Source organism: Triturus cristatus, chromosome 11 (assembly GCF_964204655.1).
Source record: "Triturus cristatus chromosome 11, aTriCri1.1, whole genome shotgun sequence".
Classification (NCBI taxonomy): Eukaryota; Metazoa; Chordata; class Amphibia; order Caudata; family Salamandridae; genus Triturus; species Triturus cristatus.
Window position 1 is genome coordinate 291,617,399 of NC_140594.1, and position 17,513 is coordinate 291,634,911.

Sequence of the window (17,513 nt, forward strand, 5' to 3'; positions counted from 1 at the left end):
TGTGTGCTTACTAAGGGTTCTTCGTCTAAGGTGAACTAGTCCCCCACCACGGAGTCAAAACATCTTTGCTAAAGGGTGGTGTGCGCATGCGTGGGATGTGCATGTGAAACAGTGTAGTCCGGGTCAGAGGTTGTGCTTCCTGCGCACTGTGGCGGCAGCTGTGGATCTGGAGCCCGAGGAAAGAAGTGGGACTTCGGATCACAGCGAGGTGAGACACTGTGTGCGACCGAACGAACCCTTAGCTGACTTGCGTCTGTACCCGTCAAATATACATCGCGAACTCTCCCTGCTTAAGTGTATCCCTGCAGAGTATTTGTAAAGCACAGACTTTCATGGGAAGAAACCTTTTCATACATGGACCCCTTTACGCACAGACAAACCACTATTGCATGTAGCCCCCACTCGCCCTCGAATACAAGAAATTCGTTAAACGCAGGACTCCTTTTCAAAACGATTCCTGCACAGATCACCTCAGCCCCTCCTCCACAGGGCTTAGATCACACACAGCCTCTTACAGCCTCTTGCAGCCTTCCTACAGACCTAGTCCTACTGAAAATCTCCCAGTACACCCAGACCTTCCCTCGTATATTCACCGTACCCCACACATGTATTGTAGTACTGTTTCCATTTCTTCTACCTGATTATCCAAGAGTACATGATGGGTGGGTGCCTCTCCCACCTGAAATGCTACAGTGTAAAGCCTGCTCATAATTTACATTACTTTATTTTCACCTGTGCAATGTATTACGTTAGAACGCGCCTAGTCACCATGAGCCCTAGTGTTTATGCGCGCTGTCTAAACCAAAATAAATAAGCAGACTTTTCACTCATGTATCATCCCATTGATCTTCAAATAGAGTCCTTCACTGACCTCTTTCGTGTTTTTATGAACCCCCTTCATAAAAGGCTCAACTCTGCCCAACACACTAAGGCCATCATTACGAGTGGGATGCTAAACTATAATTCCTAATGAATGTCTAACATCTTGGTGCCATTTCTTGTAAGGTGCGATAATTAAGGCATTTGATGGTGGCTTTTGGGCATGAATGTTCCGTACATGGTAACCGACATATATATCTGCCACGATTACCCAACTAGATGCGAAAATGATATCTTGACTTTTTGTTTGGCGCCATGCTAATTTATCGTTTGCGCAGCGGTCTAGGCCTATCCCTGGTAATGTGAGGTCCAGAACCTATTCCATGACCTGTACCAAGTGTGTCCTCCTAGTGGGTATTGGAGTGCTTTTCATGCCCTGGGTGCAATCCCTAAATTGGTGGTGGCAGTGTACTTCTTCTTCTTCTCCTCCTCCTCCTCCTCCTTCTTTCTTCTTTCTTCTTTCTTCTTTCTTCTTTCTTCTTTCTTCTTCTTCTTTTTCCTTCTTTTTCCTTCTTTTTCCTTCTTTTTCCTTCTTTTTCCTTCTTCTTCTTTTTCTTCTTCTTCTTCTTTCTTCCTTCTTCTTTCTTCTTTCTTCTTCTTCTTTCTTCTTTTTCTTTCTTTCTTTCCTTCTTCTTCTTCTTCTTTCTTCTTTCTTCTTTTTCTTTCTTTCTTTCCTTCTTCTTCTTCTTCTTCTTCTTCTTCTTCTTCTTCTTCTTCTTCTTCTTCTTCTTCTTCTTCTTCTTCTTCTTCTTCTTCTTCTTCTTCTTCTTCTTCTTCTTCTTCTTCTTCTTCTTCTTCTTCTTCTTCTTCTTCTTCTTCTTCTTCTTCTTCTTCTTCTTCTTCTTCTTCTTCTTCTTCTTCTTCTTCTTCTTCTTCTTCTTCTTCTTCTTCTTCTTCTTCTTCTTCTTCTTTTTCCTTCTTTTTCCTTCTTTTTCCTTCTTCTTTTTTTTGGAGAAACAGTAGTATGAATAGATCTTTGTCAAGAAAAGTCACCTACTGGCTCCTTTCATGTAAAGTTCCTCTGTTGCTTGAAACCCCGAACATTGCTCTGACATTCCATGTCATGCGTGTACATGTAGTGGGTGTGTAGGACATGTATAGTAGGTTGGCTCTGTGTTGTGTTAAAGTTTGAGTACTAAGACCAGATGGATCTATCTTGGATACCCCTGGTTTAGCATGTCACAAGATGGAAGATCAACATTGCTTCCCCAGACAGTGGAAATGTATTGCATTCTTTCCTGTGGCTGGAGAGTGTAGACCCAGAGCCTAAAATGAAGAAGATGGGAATATGGCTACCTTTAGAAATTCAGTGCGTATCTTGTTAGCAAAAGGCTGCTGATTAATTCTGTCTGAGCACTGCCATTTTGTTGAGGTGAGGAGGTGGATCTGAAGTTTCTGTTGTTGAAGGTGAGGACTTCTCTAGGCAGGACATGCCCTCTTCTCCTTTTTAGGTCTCGCCTAGCGATGCAGCACCATGCGCTACTCGCCTAGGCGAGATCTAATGTTGCCGACTTGCATTGCGAAGTGGGACAGGACAGGTGCACGCGTACGGCAAGTCCTGGACAGGAGATGTGCATGCGTATGGTGCAAGCAGGAGTTGTAATAACGCCGCAACCCGTACACATCGACTGTCTGTGCTGAAGCTTAACAGACAGGAGATGTGCACGCATACGGCTCGGGTCTTTATCACAACTCCTGCTCGCACCATAGGCGAGGCGTCCAGCATGCCTCCTGCTCAACCCCACTCAATGGCTCTTGTGGGGACTCTGCGCGGCTCCCAGGCTGGTCTCCTCAATGGCAGGGGTCACTGGCGCAGCAACACGTGGGGCTCCGTCTTGCTCACAGGAGCCCCGCCTGAAATCTTGCTCCGGCCGCACCATGCGGCATTCACGAAGGCGGGGTGGGCTCCCGCCGGACTTCCCTCTGCGGGGTGGACTCCTGCCGGACTTCCCTCTGCGGGGTGGGCTCCCGCCTCGCTTCTCCAACACACGGGGCTCCCTCAGCTCACGGGATCCCCGGACACTTCCGGCTGTGCACTCCATGCCCCGCCCATGCCCCACGCAACGGTCGTCGTCGCAAGCCTCAAGCAGTTTCGCTTTCTTAATGCGCTCGCAGGCTCAGCTCGGGATGTCCTCAGTAGGTAAGAACTTTCCCTATGCGTCTCGCGCTTGTATAATAATGGCGCTCTACAAAGTGAGGTTTTCCAACATATGAAAGAAATAAGGGGTTGGTGAGTTTTATTTTGTGATATTTCTGTGTGTCCCTGTCCTGCACCTCCATATCTTCGAATGCAGGGGCACTTCATTGTTTTTTCTTCCTTCCTTACACGGGAGTTCAAGTGAGAGGGAGCACAACAGACACCCTTTTCTCTGGTCTGATGCAGAAGTCCTCAACTACCAGGCTTAACTGTGCACACATCCTAACCCTCTAACTGCACCCATCTCCACCCTTCCAACCAACCTACACTAGTCACACTTCTCTTTCTCTCACTCACCTCATACAACTTCGCCACCCCTTCAATCCATGTTTGAAAATACATAATTTTGCAGCGGCAGTAAAGTACCTACAGTAAATCACTATTATTGGGAGAGCCATTTTAGGACACTAAGAAATGCCACATTTCTAATAAATTGATGCTACTTTACAAGCGGCATCTAAACCTACCCTACAATTCTGGGCCAGAAGCGCTACAGACAGGAGATAAAAATACAGTAGAAAATTGGCTTTACTGCCATTGATAAGCCCACTTTGCTACACGGCTCTTACGATTCCCTAGCAGCTACAATACAGGCTAAAATTAATTTGCACTTTCTTCAGCTAAATGCATATGGCAACCAAACTGGACTGCAAAACCGTTCCGTGCAGCAAGTGGCAGAGCAAGAAAATTATATTCTATATCCAAGGTTTTAAATAAAATCATCCCTTTTCCATTGTTGGAGTGAAGCTGTGTTTTCAGAGCTTCACCAGACGCAGCGATTCTCACCTGCACATTAGCAGGGGTGAAAACATTTTCAGTTCAGGGCAAGAGAACAGAGAAGTGCCCATTTCCCTACCTGCCGTGAGGACCGGAGATGCTCAGCATTTGGCTTTTGGGTGTGCCACAACCTGGACTACTCTTGAACAGGGGCGCTAACTTCCGCAGGGCAGAGGGTCTCGAGATAAAGCAGTATTTCAGCTATGCAGCACCCGTTTTGCAAAGTCAACACTGGCGAATTTCACAGTGCAGTACCTGAACTAAGGACATTACTCACAAGTGCAGCGGGTGAGGAACTTCAAAGTGCACCAAAACTCGGCTCTGGAACACAGCAGCCAACATGGACCATTTATTTTCCCTAGGTCTTCAGACAAGGTCAGCTGCTGTTCCTATGCATTGTGACAAAAGTAGAGGTGTGAGTTGCAGGTGACTAGCTTTTGGAACACACTTCACATGGGGATCTCACTGTGGTATACAGCAGTGGCATTTGAACAATGGGTCTGGCAGGTACCGCAGCACCCCAAGACCTGTAGATAAACTAACAAGCATTTGCAATGCAATAGGTCTTGCATTTACGCAAGTTTGAGCTATTGACATTGCAAATACCAATGCCTTTTATTTTGGTTTTCGTTTTAAAAACATAAATAAAAGGCATTGTCATTTACAATGCCAATAGCTTAAACTCGTGTAACTGCGATACCTATTGCATTGCAAATGCTTGCTGATTACTGCTTCAGGGTGACTGATGGCAGCCGGGTGCAGAGCTCTCACTCTGTTGTCCACGGGTTTCGGATACTTCGGCTTGGAGACACCCTCATTGCTACATGCATCACCTTGCACAAAGACTGAGCCTGAGGAACAGCTAGAAAATGACAGTTGAAAATGAACCACCCAAGCCAGTTCTAAAGCCTAAGTCTCTTGATCCACATATGCTGTCTGGAAAGAGTGTGCAAACATGGGATAAACCTCCTCCTTATATTTCAGTTCCAAAGAGGAGTGTGCTCCACAGAGTGTTACAAGGGCTTCTTTGTGGCCAGGGCTGCTGTTGTTTTCATGACAGCCAGTCTCCTAGAGGTGAGAGTAGATCACATGAAATCTGCTCTTTCTGATGGAGGATCTCAGGATCTGCCTCACGCCTTGAAGCTTTCCTGCTTCCACGAGGAACACCCAGGGAAAGTTGACTGCCCTAGATATTGGAGGTAGGAGCCAACCTAGATGTGAGAGATTTTCTTGGTCTCTCTGACCAGTTGCTATGTAAAATGCACCAAGACTTTGCAAGTACGAGTACCTCTGTGTCGTTTGACAGCTTCCCATTGAGTCCAAGAATTGGTGGTGCTGACGTTAGAGGAGAGGAGCTAATTTTCTGTTGAAGCCTAAACTTGATTGTCTAGAAGTGTGCAACTGCCAAAAGCACATTGATGCTTACAAATTTGCCTAGAAGCCACAACTGCAATTCCTAAGAATGTATCTGCCCGGTTGCCAGCAACTGCCAAAAGCGTCATGCAGCTGTGCAGAACACCCTTTTTTGACTCTGTCCAGCGATTCCTCTTCCAAAAGGATGTGACCTCTGAGGTCCTCGTATTGAGAAACTGGCACTGCGAAGAGTGAGGACACAAGCTGCACCTCCGCCCCACAAAATCTGAAGTAATCACCTAGCAGCTAGTTTGACTTAGCCCACAAATGGAACAGGTAATTAAAAGCTCATGGGGAAATCTGGTGCGAGGACTTATGACTTTATATCCAAGAGAACATTTGGGATAAGAGTTGTTGAAATGAGTTGCACTTCTGATCAGTGGGGTAAATATAAAATATCTTATTAGCCTATTTCATGTCTGTCTGGATTATCCAGGGGAGCTGTAGACATTTGAAATCTCCTACAATGAGGAGGGGGTACCGAGAAAGTGGGTGTAACACCTTCCTGCAGATCGTAACTCAGATTACAGCTGTATCCCTTTTGGCATATATAGTGTTTCATTTTGCTGTGAGATTAGAGGGCGTTCCTTTATAAAAGGATAATCACTGGGCTGGGAAATAAGTTATTATGTCTGTTGCTTGATTGTTGCGTTCTGAGCTATTGTTTCCCAAACTACCACCTGAAAAGCTTATGACTTTTCAACCTTGCTACTCCAATGCAGAAAGGGTTATACTTGGCCCAGTTTGCGGAGCCTTAACCACCATGGTTGTGGCCCAGTAGACCCTGTGGCCCCTCTGAACGGATCTGACAGTGGTTAACTTGCAACGAGGACCTAAATCGTTACAAGCCGCAGTGACCATAAACACCCAAATTTGAATTCACAAACTTGTGTTTATTCTATATCCTTCCACTTCTGTCTAATGTTTATAAAATAGAAAATCATGATAGTGTTCTGATGTCCATTCAGACTATGTTCTCGCTATAGAATAAAACTGAATTAATAGTTAAACCCAGCTTAAGTTCCACCACCACACTTCTATAGTTGTGATTTCCCCATAATTCAAAGGATTGCGCCACAGGTAGCTGTGAGTGGTTTAGTACTGGAGATATTTTCTGGTGCTAGTACTTTGGAGTAGTTTGAGATGAATTTACAAATTTAGTCAAACTGCATCTTGCTTAGCCTTGCCCATTTCTCAGTAATTCTCTCTGAAAAAGACACGTTAGTATACTATTATGTGAACACCACGATCTGTGCTACTTTTTTTCTGTCTTAGGGTTAACATTGTTATCACATCTTTAATCTATAAATTCAACTAATTTATCGGTAATTTGTCAGTAAAAATGCAATTTAAGCCATGCACTACCCGTTTCAGTCCCTTTTTCCCTTTGCACATTTTCTTGGTACAAAAGAGCATCAGCAGCACTTCCAGAAGCAGACAGTGCAGACTAGTCAATATATGTCCTATATGTATTTCTGCTCATGGTTTTCCACTTTCCTGCGCCAACAGTAAATAACACAACTTTACTTATGTGTTTTAGGTGCATTACTACAACAGGTGTCTCAGAACTCAGTGAGCATAGTTTTGTTTTCTCTGTAAAATGGCCTGCATATGGACGTGGACTATAATGGTACAGAGAGAAAAAAAAATGAAGTGTAATGCCACTTATTCATATTAAATTGGGATTTCCCTTCCGTCAGCTTTTTGTTTATCTTTGACTTCTCAGGGGCTCTGTAACAATACAGAAATATAAAGAAAGTAGAATTCAGGACATGAGTATTCACAGAAATCCTTACTTATTTAGGTCTCTGGAAAAGGGGGGGCCAAATATAGTAACATGTATCAATAACTGGACAATTGATAGCAAAAATGTACAGTAAAATATCTCTATTTTGGTTGACTTACGGAATATGGAACATATAAGTGCTCTGATTGTATATAGCGTGATTTGTCATTTTTTATGCTTTTAGACTAAATTGTTATACACAAGAAAAGAAGAATTCAAACAGGTACATCTTGGAAATGTGTTTTAAGTTGGAAAGACTTCAGTGTGAAGGCACAAAAGAAGCTTGTTTTTTTCCCTTTCTTTAAAAGAAAAAACCAACATGGTGAGGAGGGCTAAGGCAAAACATTTTACTGTTTTGGGCCAAGTGAACTTTTGTAGCTCCTGTATCAGCCTCTGATATTTGTGTTTCTCCCAGTAGTGCACAACCATTTTCACTTTAGTGAAAGTAAAGATCTGGATGAGAAACCCCCAAAAGGCAGGCTGTGATTGTGGTGGTCAGACACTTTTAAAGTTGAATGTTGTTTAGTATACCAACCAAGTATTTATATGTCTGAGGTACTTTATTGCAACATAATGCAATGTGGCAATATTTTTGAAACAAGTATAACTGTTATGGGTTCAGTATTTGTAAAGTAAATTTACGTTGTAAAAATTATTTTAAGTTTGTCTAGTTAAAGAACAGCCCTTTTTAGGTCTCGCTCCTTTAGCCATCGCTCTGCTCTTTTTGGAAGCACATACTCGTGCTTGTGGCGGCATCCACCTTGTGGGAGCGAGCAGGGGCGCGCCCACAAGCACGAGTATGTGCTTCCAAAAAGAGCCGACTGCGGTCGCACGCACGCACCACTCCCGGGCCAGCAAACACACGATTGCAGTGCCAGCAGTGTGTTTTGCTTTTACTGTGACCCCACCCCCACCCCGCCCACCACCTGCACCACGTCCACCACCTGCACCACGTCCACCACCTGCACCACCCCCACGTCCACCCCCACGTCCACCACCACATCCACCACCACATCCACCATGCCCACCACCACGTCCACTACCACATCCACCACCACCACCTGCAGCACCGCTACGTCCACCACCACATCCACCACGTCCACCACCAACTAGGCCACTGCCATATGCACCTCCACCTCCACGACCACGTCCTCCTCCACCACGTCCACCGCCGCCACCACCACCACCACCGCCACCACCACCACGTCCACCCCCACCCTTACCCCCCCCCCCCCCACCACCACCCGTGACAGGTAAAGTGTCAATGAAGGGCAGGGGTAATAGGAGTGTCAACCTCGGCTGTACATTGGACATTTAAGGATGCATTGGGTGCGAGAAGACGGGAATAGGGGCTAGAAGTATTACACCAGACCCAAGATAGATTTTGAAGAAGCGCAATGTCACAGGGGCTCCTGTAAAAGCACTCGCAGCATCTCTACCTCAAAGTGGCATACCTGCACGAGTCACTCACTCAAAACAAGCATTGTCATAGCCAATAGGTCTCGCCTTTGGGACCTTCTAAGTGTTTAGCCATGCAACACTTGATGTTGTTGCACCAAGGATATTGTGCTGGATAGCTAAACACTTATAAGGTCCCAAAGGCGAGACATATTGGCTATACCAATGCTTGTTGAATTTTGCAGAGGAATGCTGTCTTGGGCTAATTGTGGTTCGCAGAGTGTTTGGAAACATGGCAGATGACCTGGGCGAGCAGTGGTGGCAGGAGGAGCAGGAGCCACTGGCGAGGAAGCATAAGGTATAGGAAAAATGTTGTGATGCGAGGCATGTGCAGCCGAGCATTTTCTGCAAAAGTCAGGCTTGTCTCCCTGAAGGTATTAGTCTGGAGATTGTGTTGAGGGATTCCTGATCCAGAGAGAGAAGTGCAGGAGACTTGGACTTTAATGTCTATTAATAGATTTTATTGAACTTAGGTGGGCCCCGAAAAACACAGGTCTTGGGACATTATATCCAGTCTGGCCACCCCTTATGATGACCCTTTTAATAAAAGTGAGTAAATTAAATTGGTAAACATGCAAACCAAACAAATAATACAACAAGCACTACAAGGGCCTTTCTTTTCGTTGAACTCACTAGCACACGCGGTACTACTGTGTTTTGCATGTAGAAGTGCAAGAAAAGGCGGATAATTAATCTGTCAGTGGCATAGTTACTGCACAATGATAGCAGTAGTGAAAGTGACATTGTGTGACCTTTTACCCTGACTGGTGAACAGGAAATTACACCAGAAAACTTTTGATACCTCTCCTCTTTGGCAAAGCCAGTGCATGTTTTAACAACTTTAAGTGTGCACTTGGAATTACAGCATATTTATAAACGGCCTTTGGTGTAACTTTTGACAGGAAAAGAGAAAATTTGAGTGAGCAACGCATTAATTAGTAGATAAAATATATTAGAAATAATATAACGTTATCAAAGTTTGAAAGATGTGTCGACCATTAATTGCAAGAATTCAATCAGTTAGGGTTAAACATCGGCAACCAATATTAAATATAAACAAACCTTGGCAAAGTTAATGGATCTGCCTTATAACTAAAATGCAAGACTGATCTATTTGCCTTGGGAGTGCTTGCATGTTGTATGTTGCTGACATGAGGTCTGGCAGGAGGAAGGTGGCAGCTGACTGTAGCAGGAAGGGCAGTACTGGGCAGATGAACCAGCAACAACAGGGAGGGAGGCTGGGACTGCTGATAAAAGGGGCTGCAGGAGGGAGGAAAGGAAGGAGAGTGCAGTGGTCTGTAGAAGTGTGGGCTCTGGTGGGGACGTAGGGTGTCAGGGAAGGAATGACTGTAGAGGTGAGTTATTCAGAAGGGACGTGACTGCATGAAGGAGTAAAGCTGAAGGGGAAGCAGCGGGCAGCTGAGATGTGATGGTGGCACAAGGAAGGGGTAGCAAGGTACTTGAAGGAGTGTGCTCGTTTAAAAAGAGAGCGTTGTGTACCCTCCTCCACCACACAACCTTCCTGAGAAGCCTGTGAATGCTTTAGCCAAGATCACCTTGACTTTTTCACGTGCAGTTTTACATGTCCTTTTATATCCATGAATGTACATGTCCCAAGATGCAAAGTTTGGTTGGCTACAAAGAGCTATGACCAGTGCTCCAAGACTATGCCCAGTCATCAATGGGAGCATCACTGACAAGTACATACTTAAAGGGACAGGCATGTTAACGCTTGGATTTACATTACCACATCGATGTTAGGAATGTCAATGTAAAGATGCGTCCCATTGAACAGTAGTGTACGAGGGTTGCAAAATTCAAAACGTACTTTCTATATATTGCTTGCAGTGACCAGATGCTAGCATTACCCACTTACTGGAACACATTTGATCAACTTTGAAAGAATAAAAGGATGAGCTGGTCTGCCGCGAACAGCAACATGCCAGCTACAGTTTGATGGCTACAGGTGCATAAAGCCACTGAGCAATCTTACATTGTTGCTAGTGGAGCGGTTAGTGTCATTGCTGGCAGTGATATGCAAGGGAACATCCTCTGCCCTCTTCGTCCCTCCCACTCCTTTTCATATCACAGAATGTCAATTTGCCTTATTCTGTCACACTTTTAAAAAATTCTACTGTTCATGTCTTGCCTGCGACCATAGAAGGGGAGGGGCTGGCTCTGGGAACAATAAGGAAATAAAACTGTATCAATCCATGCCAGCCTGCCACCAGAAAGAAGAACAGAACCACTGTCTGGTTGTCTCCAGTTACTCCCAGCCCAAAAAAGTAAAGTCCAGCAAACAAGACAGTCAAGCGCATGACGTCAGAAGTGGGAGGGAGACCCAAATGAGCTGAATTAAAGTAAAATGACTTGTCGGCTCTCTGGCCATGCCCTGATTGCTCTTTACCTTATTTCAAGCAGTGCCTCCAGTTCGGGCGGGCCAGCATACCTTCAGAAGCCTATTTGGACAGAAATTTGAGAGCTTCTCCATTTTTGTCACTCTTGCACCTTGACTTACTTGTATTGCCACAGGCGAATGCCAGCATTCACGGGAGCAAAGACCAAGAGCCCGACTTTCCCTTAGAGTAGATCCATCTACAGGATATAACTACCTGAGAGACGAATACTACTCTACGGAAAAACCGGGACAAGAAAAGAACCTCAGGGAAGCCCTCCAGGAAGACGGCGATTTTCTCAATGGGTAGGTGTAGGGAACTAAGGAGCAGAACTGTAGAGGAGACAAAACAAAAAACGGAGATAACAGAAAAGATTAATCCTATGTACAGGCAACGTTACATCAATAGAGTGTGTATCCTTAAACTAATAAGAAGGGTTGTGTACCTCCACAAACTCCATACGAGATTGAAGAGGTTAGTCTGAAGTGCAGACGAAACTTCTCTTAATCGAAGTACCAGTGTGAGTTTCTTATGCCAAGAGGGGCTTCCAGCCAAAGGGAATCATAAACACAGGCTTTCAATAAAAAACGAAGTTGATGCAATAAAGTTAGTTTGATATTCAAACATCACAGTTCAGTAGTTTCCCATGTGAGGCTTTCATTACCAATCCGTAATTCCTCATAAACGAAAGGAAAGAGAATTCCCTGGCGGTTCTCAAACAGTAAAAAAATTAAAGAGTCTGCAAAAGGTATCGAGGCCCCTTCAATCCAAGAAGCCTCCGTGATCAATCAAGGACCGCTATTCACTATGCGGTATAGTTAGAAATGTCCCGGTGTTGTTTGTCAATAAAGTAAATAAAAAAAAATTAAAAAAATTATACGCGAACGTGTGTCACGTACCCGTTTCGTTTTGCGAGGTACCGGTCCGTGTGTAGAGTTTCTAGTAACGGTGCAGGTCCTTACAAGGGGGAGGGACTTGAGTAGGCTGCGTCGGGTAAGCTTGAGCAAGGAAGAGTGGATCCGTCCGGGACCAGCACAATGACTTGGCGAGTGCTTCACGCCAGGAGGGGTTGAAGGGTTACCGGCACATATCAAAACATCGATGAAGCAAAGGGGAGAAGACAACCCACACAATGCGCAGCAGCAGAGGAAAACGTTTCTTGAAGGGAAACAGACAGGTGATCAATCCAAGAAGGTAGGTTCCACCATACTCCGTGAGTACAGCTTACAGGTCCCGGGGCGAGGTAGAATTTCCAGTTCCAGGGCGAGGCAGAATTTCCAGTAGTGATTAAGAGCTTCGAAAGCCAAGCGAGGGAGTCAGGGAGGGACTTCGGTTTAAAAGAGCTCTCAACCAATGAGCTTGCTCGAGGGAGGCTGGGGGCGGTACACAACCCTACTTTCCAGTAAGTTGCATTATGGGGGTTGTAGTGTGTGTGGGGAGCTTCGTTATGGCACACGTAGAGGATCTTGTAACAGTTCTCCCCCCTAACGGCCTATTCACCGGTCGAGGCTTCTCTGGGTGCAAGGCATGGAATCGTCTTATTAATCGGGGTGCATGTACCTGATCTGCAGGTTCCCAGGACCTATCTTCGGGAGCATATCCCACCCAATCAATTAAGTACTGTCTGCCACGGTGACGTCTAGAATCTACAATCCTTCTGACTTCATACTCTAGTTGCCCTTCTACCGTAATGGGGGGAGGAGGTACTTCAGGACCCTTGGGTTGTACGTATTGCTTGAGCAAAGAAACATGAAAAACAGGATGTATTTGATACTCAGGAGGTAACTCTAGTTTCAGGGCTACAGGATTAATAATGCGAGATATAGGAAAAGGCCCTATGTATCGAGGTTGGAGTTTTCTGGGTCCCGATAATCTAAGATTCTTTGTGGCTAACCATACTTGTTCTCCTATTTCAAACGTGGGGGCTGGACTTCTATGTTTATCAGCTTGTTCTTTCATATGAGTTTTGGCTTCTTGGAGTTTTTGTTTTGTCAAAGTCCATATGGAGGAGATGCGTCTATGGTGTTCATCTACTGCCGGTATTGCTGACGAAGAGGGAGGGAAATGAACGGGTAGGCAAAGGGGATGATACCCGTTCAAAAAATAAAATGGAGACACCTGCGTGGCAGTATGATTGGTGTTGTTGTAGGCGAACTCTGCTAAAGGAAGGGCTTGTACCCAATCCCCGGTGACGGTCCCTAGTAAACACCTTAAATACTGTTCTAAGGTTTGATTGGTTCTTTCAGTTTGTCCATCAGTTTGGGGATGATAGGCCGAAGACAACCGGTGGTCAATGTGTAGGGCTTTACACAGTCCTTGCCAAAACCTAGATATAAACTGGGGGCCTCTGTCTGACACAATTATAGACGGTACCCCATGTAACCGTACAATGTGTTGAATGAATATGTCTATAAGCTCTTTAGCAGTAGGCAACTTTGACAGTGGTATGAAATGGGCCATTTTAGATAGCATATCTACTACAACTAGAATAGAATGATACCCTCTGGTAACGGGTAAATCAGTGATGAAATCCATGCTGATTGACAACCACGGAGTATGTGGAATGGGCATCGGTTGTAGTAAACCTGCGGGAGCACAATGAAGGGCCTTTTGTCTAGCACAAGTGGGACAAGCTTTTACATAATCACTAATGTCCTGTGACATCCCTTTCCACCAAAACCATCTCTGACAAGTATGTAACGTCTTGTTTCCCCCAGGATGGCCTGCCAAAGGGGAAGAATGACACCAGTCCATAATCAGAAAGCGCAACTCTTTAGAAGGAACATACAAACGATCTTGATGGTAATACAAGCCATCCCTGATCGAATTCTTGGAATCTAATAGCCAGTCTTCAGAGTTAAGAGAGGCGTATTCCTCTGCTAGAGTTTTGAGAAAATCACACTCACCCTCTGCATCTCCTACAGCGGCTATCTTTGAGTCAGGAATGATAAGTGGGGGTGCTTCTTCTGTGTATTTATTCTCTTTCCCTAATCTGGATAGGGCATCGGCTTTACCATGTCTGGATCCTGGTTGGAAGTGTATCACAAAGTCGTATTCACTAAAAAAGGAAACCCACCGCATCTGCCGTGGAGTAAGAGCTTTGGCTGATTTAAAAAACTGTAAATTTCGATGGTCTGAAAATATGGTAATAGTGTGAGGTGACCCCAATAGATAATGTCTCCATTCCTGAAACGCTAGTTTTATGGCCAGTAGCTCTCTTTCCCCTATGGTGTAATTTTGTTCAGCCGCAGAGAGGGTTTTGGAAAAATATGCTACTGGATGCATAGTCCCGTTTTGGGGATGTCTCTGTGAAAGAACCCCCCCTACAGCATATTGGGATGCGTCGGCTTCCAAATAAAAAGCTTGAGCGGTGTCCGGATGTCGAAGGACAGGGGCTGACACAAATTTCTTTTTTAGTGTTTGAAAGGCTTGTTCTGCTGGTTCATCCCACTGAAATACCACTCCCTTTTTGAGGAGTCTAGTGATGGGTGAAATGAGGTCGGAAAAGTGTTCAATGAATCTTCTGTAGAAATTAGCGAATCCCAGAAAGGATTGTATTTCTTTGACAGTAGTGGGACTGGACCACTGGCTTATGGCAGACACTTTAGAAGAATCCATGTGTATTCCTTCAGGAGAGATGACAAACCCCAAGAAATTCACTTTAGTGGTATGAAAAAGACATTTATCAAGTTTTGCAAAGAGATGGTTCTCTTGTAGTCTTTGCAATATCTGTCTGACATGTTTCACATGTTCTTCTTCATTTTGAGAGAACACCAGGATGTAGTCAATATAGACGATTACAAAAATGTCTAGAAAGTCTCTGAGTATTTCATTAATAAAAAACTGAAAAGCTGCTGGGGCATTACATAAGCCAAACGGCATTATGCAATATTCAAACAGTCCGAATTTAGTGCGGAAAGCCGTCTTCCACTCATCTCCTTGTCTGACACGAATTAAATGGTATGCACCACGAAGATCCAATTTGGTGAAGATTTTGGCTTTCCTGACTTGATCGAGGAGGGTGGAGATGAGTGACAGAGGGTATTTGTTTTTAATAGTGACTTTATTAAGGGCTCTATAATCCAGACAGGCTCTCAATCCTCCTTCCCGCTTGGGAATAAAAAAAAGTGGAGAAGAGACTGGAGAAGTGGAATGACGTATAAAACCCTTCTTTAACATGTCTTGCAGGTAGTCAAACAGATACTTGTTCTCCGGCTTAGTGAGGTCATATATTCTGCTTACAGGCAGCACAGCCCCCGGAACTAAATCTATCCTACAATCATAGGATCTGTGAGGAGGCAAAGCAACCGCTTTTACATCGTCAAATACATCTTTATAGTCCCTATATTGGGAGGGCAGTTCAGTCGTACTAGAGGTCTCCACAGCACAGCATAAGGACTTGTGCCAAGTGGGGGATTCTTGGTAGCAGTGTAACCGACAATAATGAGACCGTAGCGTGACCTTTCTTGAAACCCAATCGATATGAGGGTTATGCAATTGTAACCATGGGACTCCTAATATTGCTCCGAAATTAGGTGTGTCGATTAAGTCGAACTGAATGGTTTCCGAGTGTCCATTGTCACACACCATAGTCAGTTGAGGAGTTTTAAAAGCAAGTACAGCTCTGATTTTACCGGGGTGAGTCTTGGACACGAACTCTATTCCTAGGGATTTAGCTAAGGAAATATCCAAAAAATTACCTGTAGCTCCTGAATCCAGGAGTATAGGCATAGTTTTTCTAGATTGAGAAGGTAACACAAGTATTATCATTAGGATAAAATGTCTAGGTACCAGGGGTACCGTGTTGGCCAGTACATGTGAGATCTGTCTCAAGGAAAGACTTGATGGATCGACCTCTTGGTCCTCCAAGTCATTTAGTTTTCCGATACCGTAGCCAGGCTCTTCTGAATGGGGGAGGTTTTACCATTAGACTTGGGTTTAACGGGACATTCTCTTGCATAATGACCCCCTTTTCCACAATACAGACACAAATTGAGTTTACGTCGTTTCTCATGTTCCATACTAGATAACGGACCTCGTATTCCCCCAATCTGCATTGGTTCACTGAGATCTTTGGGTTCTTTCTTTTCTGTTCGGCTCACCACAAAGCGAGGGTAGTCACCTTTGATCTTTTCACCGCGTCTTTCATTGAGCCGATGCTCCAATTTGACCACTAAATCGATGAACAGGGAGCAGTCCTCAGGAGGGTCTACTATTTGTGATAGAACATCTTTCAATTCATCTCTTAGCCCTCTATAGAACAAATAGGTTCTCTTGTCCTCAGGCCAATGGGTTTCGGTGACCAATCGATTGAATGTGGTTATGTATGTTAAGAGATCCTTAGATCCCTGTTTCAGACTCAGCAATTCATTTTCACCGGCTTGCATGTAGGAATGACATGCAAAAAGATTTCGCATTTTGTCTTTAAACAACGTTAAATCATATAAGATGGGGTCATCATTCTCCACTAGTGGTACTGCCCAGAGGGCAGCGTTACCCGTTGGGTATGATATGATAAAGGCCACTTTAGCTGCGTCATCTGGAAATGAGGCGGCCCGACAAAGAAACTGAAGCTGACACTGATTTATAAACACCCCGTATTTACTGCTGTCTCCATTGAACCGTTCTGGCATGGCTAACGGTGTAGGAGAAGGTGTTACTACAGTTACGTTAACCGGGTGGGCCTCACTGTCCCTTTAAGCAGGATCTGAAGTAACAGATGTATGTGATGGACCGTGAAAGAGGGCTGGACGGATATAACTCCTCTTGGATTTTACTGCCACTTCTTCTACACTGGCCCCAAACTGTCTCTGGGTCTTGACCTGCTCTAATTCTGTGACTAATCTCTGATTTTCAGACCGTAATAGACTGAGCTCCGCTTGCAGAGTCACAACGGCGGAGGCTAATTCATTCATGGTTGTTGCGGGTGTTTCACCGGACAGGGTAGCGTCCATGTGTACCGCATCCATCTTCGCTCAGGGGATGTTTTTATTCGTGGGCTTGGCTTTTCTGTCACTCTTGCACCTTGACTTACTTGTATTGCCACAGGCGAATGCCAGCATCCACGGGAGCGAAGACCAAGAGCTCGACTTTCCCTTAGAGTAGATCCATCTACAGGATATAACCACCTGAGAGACGAATACTACTCTACGGAAAAACCGGGACACGAAAAGAACCTCAGGGAAGCCCTCCAGGAAGACGGCGATTTTCTCAATGGGTAGGTGTAGGGAACTAAGGAGCAGAACTGTAGAGGAGACAAAACAAAAAACGGAGATAACAGAAAAGATTAATCCTATGTACAGGCAACGTTACATCAATAGAGTGTGTATCCTTAAACTAATAAGAAGGGTTGTGTACCTCCACAAACTCCATACGAGATTGAAGAGGTTAGTCTGAAGTGCAGACGAAACTTCTCTTAATCGAAGTACCAGTGTGAGTTTCTTATGCCAAGAGGGGCTTCCAGCCAAAGGGAATCATAAACACAGGCTTTCAATAAAAAACGAAGTTGATGCAATAAAGTTAGTTTGATATTCAAACATCAAAGTTCAGTAGTTTCCCATGTGAGGCTTTCATTACCAATCCGTAATTCCTCATAAACGAAAGGAAA

The 17,513-nt window shown here is 44.6% G+C and overlaps 1 protein-coding gene across 2 annotated transcripts in view; it reads left to right on the forward strand.

The window, feature by feature from the left end:
* The first annotated feature begins 73 nt into the window (after positions 1-73).
* The window catches only part of THOC5 (THO complex subunit 5), a 332,064-nt gene continuing 314,624 nt past the window's right edge, over positions 74-17,513 (forward strand). For both annotated transcript variants that reach the window (XM_085636167.1, XM_085636168.1), the window contains exon 1: positions 74-208. The gene's annotated coding sequence lies outside the window, so the exon portion shown is untranslated. The remainder of the gene's footprint in view (positions 209-17,513) is intronic.